This window comes from Ambystoma mexicanum, chromosome 3q (genome assembly GCF_040938575.1).
Source record: "Ambystoma mexicanum isolate Mex_15411 chromosome 3q, UKY_AmexF1_1, whole genome shotgun sequence".
Classification (NCBI taxonomy): Eukaryota; Metazoa; Chordata; class Amphibia; order Caudata; family Ambystomatidae; genus Ambystoma; species Ambystoma mexicanum.
In genome coordinates, this window is record NC_090926.1 from 766,544,111 (window position 1) to 766,563,725 (window position 19,615).

The 19,615-nt window shown below is 47.8% G+C and overlaps 1 protein-coding gene across 3 annotated transcripts in view; it reads right to left on the minus strand.

The window, feature by feature from the left end:
- The window catches only part of LLGL2 (LLGL scribble cell polarity complex component 2), a 908,486-nt gene that overhangs the window by 820,153 nt on the left and 68,718 nt on the right, over positions 1–19,615 (minus strand). Inside the window, exon 1 of one of the 3 annotated variants that reach the window (XM_069654771.1) lies at positions 1,086–1,106. The exons of the other annotated variants lie outside the window; for them this stretch is intronic. The gene's annotated coding sequence lies outside the window, so the exon portion shown is untranslated. Of the gene's footprint in view, positions 1–1,085; positions 1,107–19,615 lie in introns of those variants that run through there. 3 annotated transcript variants of the gene reach the window in all.

The following is a 19,615-nucleotide window of genomic DNA, read 5'->3' on the forward strand; positions in this document are numbered from 1 at the left end:
GCGGTGGGTTATTTAAGGAGGTGAGCGTGCTAGTGTGCGTTAGCTGGGCGAGGACAGGAGATGAACATCCAAGAGACCAGGAGCGGCGAGAGCGACTGGAGTGTGGAGGCTATTTATTTTTAACTTTTTTAATTATTTTAACAATTACAAGGCTTGCAAACACCATACCCAACCCTCCCCAAACCCCACCCACCTGCCCACCCCAACAAAACAAACTTGGCAATACCGTACCGCAGAATTCAAACTAGCCACGTACCCCATTAGTTCACAAAACATGATCTGTATAACACCTGCCCTGCATAAGCGCTATATAAATAACAAATCACTATCATTATGACAGAGACAAGGCACATTAGACCTCCCTGGGACGGTCCTCTGACAGAAGGGATTGCACGGGTTTAAAAAATGATATGTTACACAAATTTTATAGCCACGCCTGCTTTGTTCCATGAGATGTTGGGACACTTATCTTCTTTAGATGTTAAAATCTAGTCTGGGTGGTAGATGAAATAACTACCATTCACCGTATAAGTAGTAACCTCAAAATTGAGTCCCCCTCCAGAACAGTAGACAGGGTGTGAAGTGAGGGGTGGAGATCACTTGTCAATCTAGTGTGATAAGATCTTGTACAAGTAGGTCGTCAATACAACATGTAACAGTCCTTTATTATTGGCAATGGAACAGAATAAACTTCAATTGCCCCTTTTATTCTTTATGTTAGGCGAATGCAGATTAACTTCAAAGGGGAGGACTGTATTAATGAGCCTTTTGGAGGGAGAGTTGTAAATGTTTGCCAAAATCTCTTCTACATAGTTATTGGTTTGCCAAAGTTATCCTAATGACATCAAACCGATTAACAGAACCGATACATTCAGTTCTAAGAATATCACTGTGGATGATTGAAAGACACCCTTTTATATGTTTAAATCGATGATTGCATTTATTTAGTTTAATTTTCAAATAACCTTGAATCTAGTCATGGCACAACACAGATACTACACTGGCTGCTGGATTCAAGCTGACAGTAAGTGGGTTAGCTCCAACTCCCGATTAATGCATATTAGCAAGTGGATATGTGTACTCACTTTGAAGGTCATCCCTTTGTTTGGGCAAATGCAAAGATGGAGGTGAAGAGCAGTCGCACCACAAGCTACAATAGAAAGCAAGCGATCTGAATGATCAAGAAACTTACCCTTCACATACATTTTAGAATTCTTAATGGCCACAAAAGATGGTAATACATCATACACATTATTGGCTTTGGGTTGAATAGGACTAAATTGATGTAACAGCTTGTGGAGTATGTTTGGGCTACTGCTAAGTGGCCACTGTCGTCATACAATCAGTTGTTTTTTTAATGATTCTAGATCATTTTTCAGTGAATGTAGGATGCATTTGGCTTTTTCACCCTCCAAGTTGTTCTCGTGTTGTTAAAAACCACAGATAACCGTTAGTTTATCAATTTGCATACGACTCAAACAAGACCTACAGTCAGGATTGGAAAAAACTGAATTTGTGGAATTAACTGGAACAGTTGTTAGATCGGGATCTTTACTGGTTTTAATTTCAGCTAACTGAGATATAGGAACTATGGGCAAGAGGAGCAGGATATAACCGCATGTTGACACTGACCTGGTTTCATACAGGAACGTATTTGTCGGTTACTCAGTGTCTTTGGGTAAAGTTAGTAGAGGAGTGATACGATTGGTTAAAGAAACATCTTTGTCTATAAAATTTTACATGGGCATTCGAGTGTAATTGTTTCACCGCTTGGGAGCATGCCCTTGTGAGACCCATTCACTACTAGTATGGACTTGAATGGGGATCAAAAAATGCCTGCCACCCTCCTGATGTAATTCTCTGGGTATTTCAAATCTAGCTAGTGGATCTACTTGTAGTCAAATCTACCAGATCCGATATAGGGACACAAGCCTCGGGGTTTACAACCTTTACAATGAAATTAATTGGTGAATGATGCAAAGTTTAAAAGTTGATCGAGCTGCATTTAGGGTGCCCCAAGTCAACTTTACTTGTCCTAGATTTAACAGGTTTATCTAGATCTAAGCAGGATAACAAAAACAAGATTGTGATATCACTTATTAATTCATTAGCTTCAGGGTTAGAGAACATTTAGCTTTACGCTTCATTGTAGTTATTCTCGATCAGCATAGATTAAAACACAAATAAGAACATCCACATATACAGACACAGCAGAGCTGATCTGCAATCAATGTTTCTAATCGGTTGACTCAAAAGGTGTCCGGACCACTTATGTATGCGCCAGCATGGAGGGATGAATGAAGTAGGAAGCACCAAAAAGGTCGACTTTCAGTCGCCTTCGATCTATATGATATGATGATATGATATGGCATTTGTAACTCGCCTATACACAAGTGTTTCAAGGCGCGACGAGGCAGGGGGGAGGGGGGAACAAGGGGAGACAGACAGACAACGATCCTACTAGGCCAGGTGTCATTCAGATCGCGCAAGTGCAAGGGTAGAGGGGACTGGGAAAAGTGCAAGGGGAAGGGGAGAGAGGGAAAAGTGCTGTACATGGTTAGTAGAATACAAGATAAATAATAGGGCCAGCTGGTGGCAAGTGCAAGGAAAGTGCAGTACATAGTTAGTAGAATACAAGATAAATAATAGGGCCAGCTGGTGGCAAGTGCAAGGTAAGTGCCGGGAGAAGGGGCTGTAGGATACAGAGACAGTCCTGTAGTGCAGGTAGGCAGTGCAGGGAAGAGTGGCTAGGCCAAGGACCGAGATCGGCGAGTGGCCCAGTAGCAGATTCAGTGCAGGTTCAGTGATTTTAGCAGGGGAGAGAGGGAGAGAAAGCTTGGGGCAAAGAGGAAGGTTTTGAGGTGCTTCCGGAACCGGAGATGGTTCTCCTCAAGTTTCAGGGAGGCAGGAAGGCTGTTCCAGAGGGAGGCCCCTGCTGCGGAGAGAGATCTACCCCCAGCTCGTTGCTTGGAGAAGCGGCTGACCCCGAGGTAGTTGGAGGTGGACGAGCGAAGAGCTCAAGAAGGAAGATATTTCGGAAGAGAGAGTTGAAGGTATTTTGGCCTAACGCCCCAGAAGGCCTTGTCGACAATGCAGAGGGTTTTGAACTTAATCCTCGCAGCCACTGGGAGCCAGTGTAGTGATTTCAGTCCTGGAGAGATACGGTCCCTGGGCTTGAGGCCAAGGACAAGTCTCGCAGTCCTGTTCTGGATGAGTTGCAAAGGGCGGAGAGTAGAGGCAGGAAGATTTAGCTAGAGGATGTTACAATAGTCCAGCTTCGAGAGAACCAGGGCTCTGGAGACAGTGAGCTTCTGGGGGAAGGAGAGGAAAGGAAGGATACCTCTGAGGAGGTGTAGCTGGTAGTGTGACTTCTTAGAGACGTCAGATATGTGAGGAGAGAAAGAGAGTGTGGAGTCTAAGATGACCCCAAGGTTTTTTGCCTTGCAGGTAGGCGCAGGAAGAGGGCCAAGGGAGGCCGGCCAGAGAGCTGCAGGGAAGGAGGGAGTGGGTGTGCCGATAAGTAGAATCTCAGTCTTACTGGCATTAAGGCAGAGGTCGTCGGCAGCACACCATTCCTGGATAGCAGAGAGACAGTCAGAGATGAGGGAAGGGGAAGAGGAGGCCGAGGGTAGCCTGAAAATGAGCTGGGTATCATCCGCGTAGCACTGAAAGTTGGGACAGAGAGCGGCGATGCGGTGAGCAAGAAGAGCCAGATACTGGTTGAACAGCCAGGGGGAGAGGTTAGATCCCTGGGGGACACCACAGGTAGAGAAAAAGATGTCAGAGAGGAAAGAACCCAGTTGGACCTGGGAGGGTCGATGGAGAGGAAGGAGGTCAGCCACACCAGAGCCGGACCAGTGATACCCAGGTTATCACAGAGACGGTTGAGCAGGATGGTGTGGTTGACAGTGTCAAAGGCAGAAGAGAGGTCGAGCAAAATGAGAACACAAGGGGTGTTAGAGTCAAGGTTAGAGAGCAGGTCCTCACGGATGTTCAGGAGAGCAGTTTCCGTGCTTCTGGCAGCTCTGAAGCCTGACTAATGGTCATGAAGACTACCAATAGATTCAGCATGGAGATTAAGCTGGGAGATGAGGAGCTTGCCCAGGAAGGGAGTGATAGAGATTGGGCGATAGTTAGCTGGGCAGGAGGGGTCGGAAGAGGGTTTCTTAAGAAGGGGGTGCACAAGGGAGTGCTTGAGGGGGGATGGGAAGACTCCAGAGGCGAAGGAGGGATTGCAGAAGTCAGCCAGGGCAGGGGCCAGGGAGTCGATGTGGTCCTTGATAGTTTTGGAGGAACAGGGGTGGACCTGTTTTGACGAGACTTTCATAGATTGGACTTGTCTCGAAACCTCGTCTGCAGAAAAAAGGGGAAAGGCAGAGGTGCAGAAGTCAGCCAGGGCAGGGGCCAGGGAGTCGCAATTTGTACACTCAATTTGTACAATTCTGCACTCCCAGTCATGGGGTACAACACACATGTATTGCTAGCTTCACTTGCAAAGTCACCATGTAAGGTAAAATATTGCAAGCGCCAGCTAATATGCGAGGGCTGAAGGCGCCACTCTACCACCACGCCCCTACTACACACCTCCTCACCAAACAACACAACAATGTCCACAGAGTGGACGTTGTTGTGTGCCAAAGCTGTGCATGGATATAAAGGGGGTGGCCCCTTGCTGCAGTGACACTGAGCAGTTGACATTAGCATATTAGGTAGAGCTTTGACGCTCAATTCTGGGTCTAACACTAGAGTCCAGATTGAACATATAAGTTATAGCCCTACAAGGTTCATTCAATGACCAAGTCTGAACAGATTTGCAAAGTGTGCCTTTAACAATGTATTGAAAAAGTGCAAGGCCACAACCAGTATAGCGCTTGTAACATTTATAATCTTTTTAAGCCAAGTAGGCTTGGCACAAGTGACTTTCAACAACTGCAGAGGAGAGGTGCTGTGGACGCCAATGACAAACCTCAAGAGGTCCAGCAAGTCCAACATGTCAGTAATAAATTTATTTTCTTTTTTTTTTTTTTTAAGATGGTCGTTCACTCGTCAATAGATCACCAAGACAAGGCCCCCCTGCCTAATCTGTTCCATATCATATGTTAAAATCGCGGCAAATGGCGCTGCAATCCATGTAAAGGATGCGGGGGACACCCCCGCAACCCCCGTACCCATTATACCATTTAAGCGGAGCGGGGGAAACCCCTGCAACCCCCGCTCCGCTTAAATGGTGTAATGGGGTACACCTTTAACGGGTCAAACCACAGCATTTTTGCCATGATTTTCTGTATAGGCGACATTTTTGCTGCGATTGTATCACTGCATACCGCCTAATCTTTGCAAAATATAACAGCAGTGGTGGATCCAGGGGATGATGGCTCCCAAAATGACACAAAGTGTGAGATGGTGGGCCAGACACCCCACACACTCCTGTGGAAGGTTTCAGACTGTTTTGGCAAGATTTTGCAGTTCAGGGGACTTATAGGGCCCCAGCTGGCTCCTCTGGTCTCTCAGGATCCGGGGCCTCACACCTCTCTTCAGCAGCCCATGCCACAGACTTTCTTGATTAGCCTTTGCCAGTTTTCATATCAATTGCCTGGAACCCCCGGAAAGTGTGTTCCTAATAATGCCAACGTCCTCAAGATGGACAAGGTTTCCACAGTGTGTTACTTCAACCACATAGGTGGTACAAAATCCAGGATGCTAGCAGAGATAACCAAATACTTTTGAAGATGCTGGTGGTAACAGCAGAATACTGCTTAGGTCTCCCCAATGTGGTGGCTAACTGAATTCAGGATTCCTCCGAGGGCTCTGTGATTGGAGGCTGGATCCCAAATTATTTGCAATGCTTCAGGAGGTTCAGGGCCCACTCCAGCTGCCCAGCATCTTTAGCTAGAGGCCGGACCCATACACAATAGTGACTGGTATGCTGCTCGACAGGTGGAGCCCAGGAAAAAAGAAACTTTGCCTTTCTTACCCCCTTCATGCTAACAGCAATGGTACTGGTGGAGGTGTGGCGAGATTGTCATTGGTTCTGTTGACTCCCATCTGGATGGAACCCATAATTTCTAGATTTTTCCTCAAACTTCCCTCGTTTTCTCAGTGCACTTCCAGATCATTGTGTGGATGGTTACGTGCCCTTGCATCAGCTGCTTCTCTCTAATTCATGGTGCCTTTCCACCTGAAGCAGAAGTGCTGTTCCCATATCCTCAAGAAGAACCGCGAGTTTCAACTATTTGTCAGGGTTCAACAACCAAGCTGACTTGCAATGAACTACGATCCACAAAAGTGCCTCCTTTTTATGAGGCTGCAAAATTACACGGATGGGGGAAAACCAGTAGAGTTTCTCTGCCCGTTTCTCCATATTTGTCACATTTTTTTATTTGAGTCCCTGCACCAAGCAGGGCACAGGGCAGGAAATCCACACAATGCATTTCTCATCACACTGCACAGAATCTACTAAAGTATCTCCCTGCATCACAATTTCGATTAAATGTAGAGAGGCAATAACCCTCTTGATTTTGCCAGCTCATTTATGTTTTTTAAAACTCCACTGTAATAGCAGCCGCAACTGTCATTCTGGATCTTTGTATGAACAATAGGATTAAATTAGTGAAGGATTCTTATTAGAAGAGATGGCAGAAGAGTCATATGGAGGAAAGGGGACTATGGCATGGGGGTACAGTGGTCACTATGGTGAGCAACTTGTTTGTGCTTACAAATCACATCTCTTTTCCTCCATACCTCTGGAAGACTACAAAGCACTGATCTAAGCTGGACTACAGAACACACAAGCAGTCACAAAGCCAGTCAGTCAAACAATGTTCAGAAGGACACAATGTCTACAAATTCCAGAGGCCAGTAGCTGTAAACCAGGGAATAATATTATTGGAAGGCAAGAGTACAATGGAACCTCCTTGAGGTGCGTGCCTCTGAAACACATCAGAAGCTGCCTTTGCCCCGATTAAGTGGGCGGCTATACCCTTTTAGGAGGATTGGAGTGGAAAGGGAAGCAAAGGAAGCAATGGAATTTAGCCCGAAACGTGCAGCACCCCTTGGATGAAATATACAATGCAACATGCAATGGGAGCCTTGGAGCCAGGACACCAGGACATTTGCTGCCTCTCCACTCATGTAAACATGGGAAGTGGCAAACCGTGAAAGAGGACGAGGGGAAGTGGCATAAAGGAAAGGACTATCGCAAAGGGGGAGAAGAATATCTCTTATTGCCCCCCTTTCCGTTCCCAGCTCCTCACGAAGAACAGAGTGTGCCTTTTATGTTGCTGTGTTAATGTTAAAGGATATGTTAATGTTAAAGGATATTTGTACCGCGCACTATCACCACCGGAGTGGTCCCCTGGTGCTCTGGCGGATCTGAAAAAGGGAGGGGCGGGGGGGAGTTAGTGGGAATGAACTGGACAAGTGACAAGTGCAAGAAAGCAGTGATGTGCTGTTGGCAGCCTCAGCCCGGTGGGTCAGTTGGCTAAGTTTGAGTTTTTTTACGGTCGGTAGTCGTCGCGTGCTGTTGTGCAAGTCTATGTGCGGTTTATTTTGTTGTTGCAGTGTAGTGAAGTTTGTGCGATTTGCTGCGTTTAAGGCTTGTGGTTGTGTTTGGTTAGAGTTTGCGAGGTATATGCAGAGGGATGAAATTGTTAGTGGGTTGGTTAGTTGGCATCATTCACTATTCCATCTAAGTGTGGCACATGCTAACATTTACAATTCAGTCCAGATGCGACGCAAGCCAACAACCACAAGTCTATCTGGGTGTGACACAAGCCAACACTCACAATTCTATCCAGATGTGACACAAGCTGAGGATAAGACTTTCAACTGAGTGTGGCCCATGCTAACATTCACACTCCTATCTAGATGCGACGCAAGCCATGGTTGAAAATTCCATTTAAGTGCGGCAGATGCTAACATTCACAATTCTATCTAGATGTGACGCAAGCAAAGGATGAGAATTCCATTCAAGTGTGGTAGATGCTAACATTCACAATTCTATCTAGGTGTGACGCAAGCCAAGGTTGAGAATTCCATTCAAGTGTGGTAGATGCTAACAGTCACAATTCTGTCTAGGTGTGACGCGTGCTAAGGTTAAGACTTTCAGCTGAGTGTGGCACATGCTAACATTCAAATTTTTATCTAGATGCGACGCATTGTGTGGTAAACAAGTCCACCAGAGGTCGTCCCAAGAGTAGGAAGGAAAAGTTAAGTGCACTAGTTCTCATGGGTATCTTCATTCAATTTAGGCAGAGCCATTGTGTGTTTCACCGTCTTAATGAAGATCCCACGATGGAGAACATCTGCTCTGCCACGTGGGAATTGCTCTCATTCAGGAGGATAATTAATGATCAGCCTCTTTATTTAAGAAATCCTGCCAAGTGAGTGGCAACTGGGAAAGCTCTCTGGGTTATTGGCCAGTTCTGGAGTTGCAGAGCTATCTTACAACAAAAGGGCAGAGATCTGGTGCCATCCAGCTTTTCAGGGCAACGTCATTGTCCATTGGAACCTGCACCCTTGCACTCTAGATAAAAGGTGAAACACTTGAAGAGGTATGAAAATAATTTCATTCAGTTGTACATGACTAGGCCGGGGTATAGCAAGCTACCTATACTTTTATTAATAAATAACTCATCGAAGTACGTCTGGATAAAATACTAGTATAACTGATCAGAGTGATCAGAGGATGACGATTCCACTTCCATAAAGCCACTTGACGAGGATTCGCAAACGGCACCACAGGAACACACAAGGATATTAAACCAAGAACCATCTGGAAGAGCACGGCCTGCGTTTTCCCTGAAATACAAGACCACGCCTGTGCGAAAGTCTAGAAGCCTCTTCATCAGTATAGGAAAAACGTCCTTGTTGATTGACAATCCCAATGCAAGGTGTAGTACTTTCTGAAGGGCCAGCGCAGCCTGAGCCAGAGTATAGGCTTTGATCAATTGTCCCGATATGGGTAGATCTGGAGAAGGAAGGAGGTGACTCTGCCATAATCTTCAGTTCTTCATGCAGAGAAACAACTGGTGTAGAGGCCAGATGGAATAGACTAGAGTTTGACCACTGTGAAAAAGCAAGGGAACTAGTCCCTTCTCCCCAAGGGGGAGCCCTCACCTGTGCAGTTAGGGGTTGGGGGGGTGAGCCTGCTATGCAACACCCTCCCCAAAGGGGCGAGGGAAGTGGGACAGCACCGGGATGGAATCCCCTTTTAGGGGACAAGGACTCCTGTTCCTGGGTAGGAACTCCCTAAAGCAGAGCTCACGATGGACTGCATGGCATGCTCTTAAATAGCAGAAACTGATAAACATCAAACTGTGATGAAGAAATTCTTCAGAGATGCTGTGATCATATAGGGAAAGGAGATGTCCCTTTCAATCATAATTCATAATCAATGTCCTCATCCCAGTAGATTGGTGATTAACCTACACTCGATGAGCCAGAGGACGAAGGGAGAAGAACTCGGGCATCAACCCGGGGAAGCCTCCGAGCTGCGCGACACTTGCAGGAAGCAGAAATCAGGAAATCCGCTCAAGATTGCCAGACTTGGCACGCCGGAGCTGCAGCAAACCCAAAGCCAGCAGGTAAAGACCACGGAAGAGGATCAGTCGTGGACCAAGGTGGCAGAACTTTGCTGATACAGCCGGGCACCCGAGCAGTGGTACACCACGAAGAGACGACAATCCAGAAAGAGCAGAAGGACCACAGAGAGCAGGCACCAGCAGATAAGGAAGAACAAGCCGGATTTCGGGGAACCAAACTCCAGAAGCCGTTGTCCTTCAAAGGTAAGAAGGACGGGTGTTATGGAAGGCCTCAAAAGGGAATCATTATACCGTACATCCACCTTGTCTCAGTAATAGTTATGAGACAAAGTTAATCTTGAAACCAGCAAACTTAAAATGTGATGATGACGATACCAAAGAATGAGTGATTGAAAAGGAGACATAAGAGAGATGAACCAGTGATCACAATATCCTGGGAAATGGGAAAAGAGGCAAAGTCCAACTTGAACCCGATGAACTTAAAGTCATAATACGACAGAGCATTATTTTCATTTATTGCATTTGGTTAAAAATACATTCAACTTGTTGCAAAGCAAAAGAAAAAACCCAAGTGCAAATACCAAAGACAAAGTAAACAAATGAAAGACACTTCACAGCACTCCACTCATAAAAGTTCATTAAATGTCATCTTAAATTACATATGCATTTCATTATTTGAATCGGATTTCATCAGGTTACCACCTTCTAATTTAAGACTGTGGATAAAATCCACTACTGCAATTACAACCGAGGTGGGATGAGAGTATTATTGAACAGCTGAATAAAGAATGGCCAGAACCAATGATCATAAAACCCTGGGAAAAGAGGAAAAGGGGAAAAAAAGAATACAGCAGATACAAGGTCAAATAGACCAAAGTGAACTGAGCTATAATAGTCCAGGTGGGATAGCCCACCCGAACACCAAATGTATCCGGGGATATGTTGAGAATCACAACAGGAATATGACAATTGTAAGAAATCCTTAAAGGGGGTTCCCAAAGAAGAAAATCACCCACCTATTTGAAGAGTTACAGAGACTGACCCTAGAAATCACAAGACACTATTTAAGGATCCTGTACTAATAGGATAGTTTGGACAGTGGACCTCTTTATTTGGACTCTCACGAAGGATGGACAAGCGCACTAGTTAGTAAGATAGGTAGGGACTCATATAGGGAAAGTTAGGCCTCATTAGCGCCTGGGGACCAATTCCGTTGGTCTTACTTTAATTAAATATTAGGCAGCAAGACCGGGGGTGGGGGGGGGGGAAGAGAGGCAGCAAGACCGGATGGGGGGGGGAGAAGAGGGAGCACAAGACCAGGGGGGGGGGAGAAGAAGAGAGGCAGCAAGACCTGGGGGGGGGAGAAGAGAGGCAGCAAGACTGAGGGGGGGCAAGAGAGGCAGAGGAAAGAGGAAAGAAATAGAAAGAGAGGAAGAGGGAGAGAGAGGGAGGCAAAGAGGGTCGAGAGCGAAGTGAGAGAAAGAGGCAGAGACAGAGCGGGCAGAGAGAGAGACAGAGGGGGCAGAGAGAGAGAGAGAGAGAGACAGAGGGGGCAGAGAGAGAGACACAGAGGGGCAGAGATGGAGAGAGAGAGAGAGAGGGGGCAGAGAGAGAGGGTGAGAGACAGAGGGGGCAGAGAGAGAGAGAGAGAGAGAGAGAGAGAGAGAGAGAGAGAGAGGGGCAAAGAGAGAGAGGGGGCAAAGAGAGAGGGGGCAGAGAGAGAGGGGGCAGAGAGAGGAGCAGAGAGAGAGGGGCAGAGAGAGGGGCAGAGAGAGAGGGGCAGAGAGAGAGGGGCAGAGAGAGAGGGGCAGAGAGAGAGGGGCAGAGAGAGAGAGGAGGGGCAGAGGCAGAGAGAAAGGGGGGCAGAGGCAGAGAGAAGGGGGGCAGAGGCAGAGAGAAAGGGGGGCAGAGGCAGAGAGAAAGGGGGGCAGAGGCAGAGAGAAAGGGGGGCAGAGGCAGAGAGAAAGGGGGGCAGGGGCAGAGAGAGAGGGGCAGAGAGAGAGGGGCAGAGAGAGAGGGGCAGAGAGAGAGGGGCAGAGAGAGAGGGGCAGAGAGAGAGGGGCAGAGAGAGAGGGGCAGAGAGAGAGGGGCAGAGAGAGGGGCAGAGAGAGAGGGGCAGAGAGAGGGGCAGAGAGAGGGGCAGAGAGAGGGGCAGAGAGAGAGAGAGGAGGGGGCAGAGAGAAAGGGGGGCAGAGGCAGAGAGAAAGTGGGGCAGAGAGAGGGGGCAGAGAGAGAGAAAGGGGCAGAGAGAGAGAGGGGCAGAGAGAGAGGGGGCAGAGAGAGAGAGGGGGGCAGAGAGAGAGAGGGGGGCAGAGAGAGGGGCAGAGAGAGGGGGCAGAGAGAGAAAGGGGCAGAGAGAGAGAAAGGGGCATAGAGAAAGGGGGGCGGAGGCAGAGAGAAAGGGGGGCAGAGGCAGAGAGAAAGGGGGGCAGAGGCAGAGAGAAAGGGGGGCAGAGGCAGAGAGAAAGGGGGGCAGAGGCAGAGAGAGAGGGGCAGAGGCAGAGAGAGAGGGGGGCAGAGGCAGAGAGAGAGGGGGCAGAGACAGAGAGAGAGGGGGCAGAGACAGAGAGAGAGGGGGCAGAGACAGAGAGAGAGGGGGCAGAGGCAGAGAGAGAGGGGGCAGAGGCAGAGAGAGGGGGCAGAGAGAGAGGGGGGCAGAGAGAAAGGGGGGCAGAGAGAGAAGGGGGCAGAGAGAAGGGGGCAGAGAGAATGGGGCAGAGAGAGAAGGGGGGCAGAGAGAGAAAGGGGGGCAGAGAGAGAAAGGGGGGCAGAGAGAGAAAGGGGGGCAGAGAGAGAAAGGGGGGCAGAGAGAGAAAGGGGGGCAGAGAGAGAAAGGGGGGCGAGAGAGAGGAGAGGGGGGCGAGAGAGAGGAGAGGGGGGCGAGAGAGAGGAGGGGGGCGAGAGAGAGGAGAGGGGGCGAGAGAGAGGAGAGGGGGCGAGAGAGAGGAGAGGGGGCGAGAGAGAGGAGAGGGGGCGAGAGAGAGGAGAGGGCGGGGACTAACCGAGAATTACACAAAGGCGCAAACGCTAATTTTTCACCATTCCATGGCTGAGCCCCCATCTAGCTTAAAGCCTCTACGGGAGAGGGGCCCCCTCTTCTCCCTTCCCCCATCATTTAAAGCACTGCCGCACTGTGTGTACATTTACATGAGATACTGTGGATGGAATTCCAAGCCACCGAGTAGGATAGACAAAAACGAATGAATTGGAACAGGCAGGGACAACCAAAGCACAAAAACATACAACATTTGAGCAGAGCGTGGGGTAGTGATCATGGAAAGTAGACAGATAGTAGGGGGCAACAGTAAGCATATTTATTGATGGTTCCTTTAGGAGACACCCATTGAACGAATTTAATTTTCTAATATCTTTATGTAAAAATGTAAATGTAGCACTGTTTTTCAATCTCGTTTTATGCTCATGTGTATCGACTATTTGACCGTGCAAGGTTTTGTTTGTTCTCTAATGACTATTCGATCAAATAATTTCAAATAACATCATCTCCATTTCATATGGACACGAGGTACGTGTTTAAACAGAATGATGACAGGTGAGTTTGGTGAACATCAATGACCTTTCCCTTATGGAAACATACCACGGGCACATTCCTAGAGAATACTTTCACACAGCAACAGCCTCAGCCATCAATCACTCCCCCACCCCCTTTTGACTCTAGCCAATGTGTCTACCAGGGCCACGTCGGAGGGCAGAGGCTGCCATGGACCACATGACGATCCTTTTGAGTTTTAGCACTAGCCCTAGGAGCTGCCCCTCCCTCGACAAGATACTGAAGTGAGGAGCACACTCCGAGAGCAAAACTGGCGATCGTGTCTGTACCTGCAGGCTGCAGCACCTAGATCGAATCAGGAAAAGCTCTGCTGTGCGATCATCGTTAACCCAGTCCCCCGCACAGGCAGTTTGAAATTAACAGCAAACAATTCTTCTTCAGGATGTAACTACAATTGATTTCAAACTAGAAAGAATGACGCAACTACATGAGGAAGGGAGGAGGGTGGGGGCAGGTAGGAGTCTGGGTGGCACACGGCAGGCTGAAGCAAGGAAAGGCGGGCATTCTGCACTTTGGAGAGCGGGTGTAGAAGAGGAGTGTGGAAAGGTGTGGACAGGGAAGGTTGGTGGAAGGACAGCTGGGGGTTGTACGAGCGAGACAGGTGGCAAGACAGGAGAAAGCTAAGATCACATAGGGAAATAGAGAGTGGGTCAGGGGGCAGGGCAGATGAGAAGGTAGATTATGACCGGAATACGACAAGACAGGAATGGGACTGGGCAAGGCTGGATGGGGGACTAGGTGAAAGAGTCGATCGGTGTGTGTGCACGAGACAGGTGAAGGGTGAGACTGAAAAAAGATGAGGGAGACTTTAGGGGAGGGTGGGGCGGGTCGATGGGCGGACAGGGTATTGCATGACCTGTACCACCCGTGCCTCCAGCGTTTGGGGCCAGATGTTTTTGGAAGCTGGAAGAATCTTTCATGGTTCCCCAATGCAGTCTTGGGGCCTAATTCACAGAGCGTTTTTCAATGGGAATGCGCCACTATAAAATGCTTCTGTGAATTAGGCCCTTAGTGTCCAAACAAGAATATAAAGCTTTGTGCTCCTCTTACAAAAATGAGTTGCTGCGCCATGGCGTGACATCGGGCACCAACACCCAGATGTTGGCCTGCAACATCTGGAGATGAGGGACTGGAGTTTCCCGCTCCTTGCCAGTCCATACTCATCTCCAGCAATATACACCGTGTGCAATTGCTGCAGGGCCTGCCTGGCGGCTGCGCATATGAGCCGGAAGCGGTCTGATAAGGAGGGGACAATCTTGGTTCCTTGTCAAATGGTGCAGCAAACAGCTCTGGTAAATAGTGATGGTGACAACGCGTCTGCATGACATTTGGCCTCTTGATTGACCCAATGCCTCAAGGGAAAATAGAGTCCCCATTAGGACAGCTGGCAGCCATCTGACTCATGCAGCTGCCTGGTGATCCTACCGAGAAGAGTCCTGTTCTAGGGTAAAGAATGCAGTTCTTAGTGCGCTGAAAGGTTATCTAGGTGTCCCACTGAAGGTCTCTCTAGTCTCTCACCACTCTGGGATTTCAATTTTTCATCCCCCCCCCCTATGGGGCTCTTCTGACTGCACTACCCACTCCGGCATGTTCTCATGCTCTCCCACTCTAGCGTGTTCTTGCACTCTCCCAGTCTGGGGCCCCTCTTCTCAAGCCCCACTCTGGGGTGTTATCCGGCTCTCCTCTCTTTGGGGCTTTCCTCACTCTGAGGAAAATCTGAGTGATCACTCACTCCCCACTCTGGGGCTTGCTAAGTGTTTGTGCTCCAGGGCTCTTTCCCTTCTCATTCCCCTGCTCTAAGGAATGATTCTCCTTTCCCCCTCCTGCCCCCTTTTCCACTGGAGCCTCTGCATACTGGATATCTTTGAGAGATGCTCCATGGGAAGCGCTGAGTCTGATTGGCTTTTCCATCATGTGAAGCCTCTTACATGACTTTTGAACTGGGCTCTGCTTTAGCTTTCCCAGGCACTTATCACCCAATACTGCAGCTCAGTCTATGCGGAGTCGCTTTGCAACGGTTCAGCAGGCTCTGCTTTGGCCTTCCAAAGGTCTTCCCCGTATTCGGGTCTGCTCAGGCCAGCCGTCTGCTGTGCCTCGCTGCACTCTCCTGGTGCAGGCCGCTGTCCTACCCGCCGTCACTGGCGTACTCTCTCCCTCCCTGGATACAACTCCTTTGACCAGTTTGAGTCAGTTTAACTCAGTGGGGCCTGCTGAGGCTCCTCCAGGATTGGTTCGCTCAGGGACACTCCTCCAGGAGCCGGTTCACTTGTCTCTTCTCATTCTTCACAGGAGAGCGAGCCACACCTCGAGTCATAAGCCAATTCAGTCATTCATAACAGGGTGTATCTGGTTACGATAAAAACCTAACCCCTAGATGCCCTAACAAAATGTGTTGGTATTTTTGTTTTTTTGTTGCTTTGTTGACATATACCCCTCCAGTGGGAGCCTGCTTACTCTGTCCCCTAGGGGGTGTCAAGTATAGTAGGCTCCACTTCCTAGTCCCAAAGGTCGTGGCTCCCTCTGGATTTCTCAAAATCCCCAACTGCTCTCATCACAAACCATCCAGACGCATAGCGCCCCAGAGAAAACGGGTTCTTCCAATCTACAATCATCAACACTTGGGCGATAATGCCATTATTGCAATTTGGGCACCAGGATCTGGTACCGACTGCTAAACCTGGTATTTTGGCCATTAGCTCCTGTCCGGGGATAATTTTAGGAGCAACTATATAGGCCTCACATGACCCGTTATCTCAGATTGAAAATGAGACAAAATAAAAAAAAAAGGGCCGCAATAGAAATGGAAGATGTGGAGGAGCCATCATCCATTTCCATATCATCATGTGAGGCAGCTGAGGAGTGGATGGCAAAGACAGTTTACGGACTTACTCCTTGCGTGAGCAATGGATGCACAGAGAGGCTTGAGAGGCCTGCAGGGAGGATGGTGGCTGGGTGGGGAGAGAGCCGGAGCATGCAACAGGTAGCTCAGAACGAGGACATGTACTGTTGGAAACACTTGCCATCCGAGCAACCCGAGAGTCTGCTCTTGCTTTCCAGGGTGCCACTCCATGATTCACATTCCCCTTTGCCTCTCCTACCACCATTGGAAGGAAGGCATTGTATCAACAGTAAGACAGACAAGTGACCACAGTTCAAGGATGTTTATTGAACTTCAAAAAGGGTTGGAAAAATGCCCATCTAATCCTGAATCTATGGATGGGAGCAAGCTACGACCATCAAATAATAATAATAATAAAGCAGACCTAGTAGTGTCTTGTCAAAATAAAGGGCCTATACTAATACACCTATTGCCAATCCTTACCTAGAAATACAAATAGTTTGGGAAACAGTGTTACAAAAGGAAAAAGTGTTCAAGAAAATGATAGGTCAGAATCTTCAGGCTATTGGCCTCCCTTCCCCACGTTTTCAGCACGGCAGAAGACAGTACACTCAAGTTTAGCAAAGTCTCCAGCTTCTCTAGCATGAGGATACAGTTCAATCATTAGCATCAGGGCCTTCCGTGCTCAAGACTCTTTGCCTCTCAAAGTCTCAGAGGGCCTGATGCAGTAATAAAACAATGCATTCTTTTCCTCTTAGGCTTTCACAAGTACTCAATTTCTCAGACAATTCACTATTCACCTTGGATCTCCCTCTGCCAGGCTCAGATCCCCTTTAACACAATGTTCAATTAGTCTCCCTCTGCCGGGCTCGGACCAACTTCATCTATTTTGTCATCAACTTTCTTTACGTTATTAACATTGAAGACTTTCGAATGTGCACAGGGTTTTGCATGACCCGTTGCAGGACCACTCCGATTTCACAATTCATTTTCACTCTTTCGCTTTTGCCACCTTTCAGTTTGGATACCTTACATCCACTTTCGAATGAGCATGGACCACTCTAAAAAGTTATTGTATCTTGGCTTCAAAGTTCAATCACTCATCTGTTGTTCAATTTTGCTCACGTCGATTAACACATAAGCTTCATACACTGTTTGCTTCAGCCTTCACTATACAATGTTGCTGCTTGCAACCGTGGCTTCAACATAGACCGGTTTGGTATCAGTCTACCCAACTCACCGGCTGTGCTGACTTAACTGACACTGCTTTGTTGTAGGAGCCAAGGACAGTACCACAGCGGCAAGCGATTCTCCCCGCCTTGATTATCGACGTGGGAGAGCCCTGGGTACCTCCGACACACAATGCAGGAATCTTCAGCCTGGATTCCTGGTCTTACGTTTCCTATTCTCGAAGGCTCATGAAAGTAACAGTCTTTCGTTGAAAGGTTCAAGGGCACTTCCGTCCTGGCAATCCTCTTCAGTCTTGCTGTCTTGTGCCTTGTATTAAACTGCTATCTTGAAACTGCCGCTTCCTCGTGTGCTTTGACTTGCTCAGAGTGTGTGTAATGGTCAGTAATTCTGACCCTGCTTGACCATTGTATTGGGACATGTAAGGTATATGGCTCAGGTGTTATTCCGTTTTCTCTCACAGTGAGCGGTCCATGAGAAAGTGTTTGTGTTGGGAAAGGGGTGGAGGTGTGTTCCTGGTAGGATGGGGTAAAGGTGTTACAGGGAAGGGGATACTGCGTCTCGCCATTCATTGTCCCATTTCCACAAGACCCCTCATCCAGGTGATCCTTCCGCACTGGTCCAACCCCAGGAACTGGATCCAAAAGCAATGGCTGTGTCCTGGCCACCTGGATGACAGATCCCCGGGGACTAGCGAGTGAGACACCTTCAGGTTTCTCGCATACCCTTCCCCTATGCGATGTAGCCGCATCAGTTGTACAAGGAAACCGAGAAAGGAAGTCTACGTTTCCTTGGTCCTCGCCTTTTCAGTGCTCCACAGTGAAACAGCATGGTAGCAGGTCAAAGAACCATTGCATGACTCGAGGGTTCAAATATTTCTGTTGGCTAATCCAAACTAGTGGAGAAGGATCCGCGACGAGTGACAAATTCGTTCCTAGGAGGTAGTATCCAAGGTGGGTAATGGCCCACTTGATGGCAAGGGCCTCTATTCCAGCACAGAGTAATTCTTTTCACGTGGGAAGAGTTTGCAACTAGTAAATAAGGTAGGATGTTCCAATACGTCACACATTTGTGACAAGACTGCTAACCGCGTAAGGGAGGCGTCTGTTTGTAACACAAACTCCTTTGAGAAAAATCTACTACCTTTAGGATTGGGTTCTGGCACAGAGTTTGTTTTAGGTTGTTGTAACATACATCGTCCTCGTCAGCCAATGAATTTTCTGAAGTTCGGCGTTCTTTAATTTATCTGTCAGCTTAGCTGTCCTCGCTGAGAAATTAGGGATAAACTTACAGTAATAACCGATTAACCCTCAGAATGCTCTGAGGTCTCTTTTGGTTTTAGGTGTAGGAGTATCTAGGACTGCCTTCCCTTTCTCACGTTGAGGATGGACACTACCATTCCCTACAAAGCAGCCATGGTATTTCACGGCTGATTGGGCCAGCTTGCATTCGGATGGATTGGTAGTTAAGCCTGCTGCTCCGAGGGTTCTCATAATAGTAAAGAGATGGAACAGATGGTTATGCCAGGTTTTACTATAAATGACTAGATCGTCAATACAAGCTCCACAAAAATCAGAGTATTCTGTAGTATTCTGTCATAAGTCGTTGGAAAGTGGCGTGGGCCCTGTGTAAGCCAAAAGGGAGGACTTTGAACTGAAACAGTCAAGAAAGCAGTCTTTTCCTTATCCAGTTCATGCACAGAGGCTTGCCAGTACCCCTTGTTTAATCTAGGGTTGAAAGTTGGCATTTCCGAGTTTATCAATCAATCAGTCGATGCATGGACTGGGATAGGCATCGAAGTCAGAGATGGCATTAACTTGGCGGAAGTCTATGCAAAACCTCCAGGAATGGTCAGGTTTGTCGCCAATGCTATAGGGGAGGACCATGGGCTTGAAGAGGGTTTGATAATATTCGCCTATAGCATTTTATTCACTTCCTCAACCACTATCTGTTTACGGGATTCAGGGAGTCTATATGGTTTCAAATGCACCACTTTTCCTTTGGGTGTTCTAATATGGTGAAAAGTGCCTTTCACTCTTCCTGGTTTTTCCGAGAATACATCGGGAAATGTAACTAAATCTTTTTGTTGTTGACTAGATAACTTTGAATTCATTCCTCAAGTGCCATCTATTTCTTCTGGTACCAAACCGGTTAGTATCGTGGCATTGGCGGCAGAAGGATTTTCCTTCCACTCTTAAGAGTTTTACATAGTAGAGAGGGGTCTTTTGTTTTCTGTCAGGTTGTGCTACCGTATAGGTACAGGTTCCGTCTCGTTCTAATAGTTCATATGACCCATGCCACTTAGAGACAAGTTTGTTTTCAGTGGTAGGTAAGAGGACTAATACGTTTGGTCCTATGCAACATAATCTTAGGTTTACCTTTTTGTCATAGGTGGACTTTTGTTGTGCTTGGGCTTTTCCCATAGGAGTATAGACTAGATTTTAAACCAGTTTCATAAGCTCACGCAATCTTGTAGCG